This window comes from Quercus lobata, unplaced genomic scaffold (genome assembly GCF_001633185.2).
Source record: "Quercus lobata isolate SW786 unplaced genomic scaffold, ValleyOak3.0 Primary Assembly Scq3eQI_515, whole genome shotgun sequence".
Lineage (NCBI taxonomy): Eukaryota > Viridiplantae > Streptophyta > Magnoliopsida > Fagales > Fagaceae > Quercus > Quercus lobata.
In genome coordinates this window covers 1-1,060 of record NW_022155196.1, presented here as the reverse complement: position 1 = coordinate 1,060, position 1,060 = coordinate 1, and the positions used below count along the sequence as shown (strand labels likewise).

The 1,060-nt window shown below is 33.2% G+C and overlaps 1 long non-coding RNA gene across 1 annotated transcript; it reads right to left on the bottom strand.

Annotated features, from left to right (window-relative positions):
- Positions 1–352: 352 nt before the first annotated feature.
- LOC115973713 lies at positions 353–1,053 on the bottom strand. Its single transcript, XR_004087806.1, has 2 exons — positions 793–1,053; positions 353–678 (listed from the first exon to the last, which is right to left on the bottom strand). It is a non-coding gene; the product is annotated as an uncharacterized LOC115973713 (long non-coding RNA).
- Between the last annotated feature and the right edge of the window lie 7 nt (positions 1,054–1,060).

Below are 1,060 nucleotides of genomic sequence, written 5' to 3'. Positions count from 1 at the left end.
ATAAAACCTATCTCTTCTTCCTCATTTTTTCCATCTCATTCCCACTATGATTTCATTGGATGCACAAATCTCTTCTATCATAGGCCATGAAGATCAGAGAAGCTTGAAAAACTTAAAAGCAAACATACAACCATGCTAATACAGAAAAATGCCTTTTTCCCTTTCCTTCCTGCGAATTTTCATACTAATCAGAATATGTCTCCAACAATGATAATGGACAACCATTTCTTTAAATCTTCAAAGAGTCCAAAAACAACACATACAGCCTTCCCCCTTGAATTTGAAATTAAAAATATGGCCTTTTCCCCTAAAATCAAAACCAGCTATTAATAAATATAATAGACCTAATATGCTTAACTAACTCTTCTTAATAATTCCAAATTAAGTGTATCTAGAAGCTAGCTCCTAAGTTCAATGAGCCCTTAAGCTAGCACATTTACATACATACATAAACATATCTTTCTTTTTGTAAGGTAGGGAACCCATTTAAAGAGGAGCCCTTGGAACTCAAGTAAAACCTACGAGTAACTAACTCCACCCACCAGAACTAGTTGTTGGATAATCTCGGCATTCCCGAGAGCATATCTATACAAGAACCCAAATCTGTTCAGTAGGTGATAAAGAGCTTCCAAAATTGAATCCTTCAATTGGATCACTGAATTCCCAGCCGCATTTAAGCTGAAATTTGTAAAAAAACAAAATGCATAAATCAATTACTAAGCAAAAATTGATCCAATCATCTTGAAAATTTGAAAAACAAAGGAATAGAGCTAATAAACCAAGAACCCAAACCTGTTCAATAGGCCATAAAAAGCTTTCAAAATTAAAGCTTTCAATCTGATCCTTAAGCTCAAAACCTCATTTGAGTTGAAACTGATTAAAAGAAAATCCAAATATAAAACAAGAATAGATGCAAGTAACAATCAAATAAGTAAATTGAATAACAAAGAAATAGAGGCATTGAAACTGGCTATGATATGAATAGTTTTGGTTTTGTATGGGAGAGAAGGCGAAGCAGAGACGTTGTTCGAGTATTAATTTCTAAAATTCCTTACCTTTA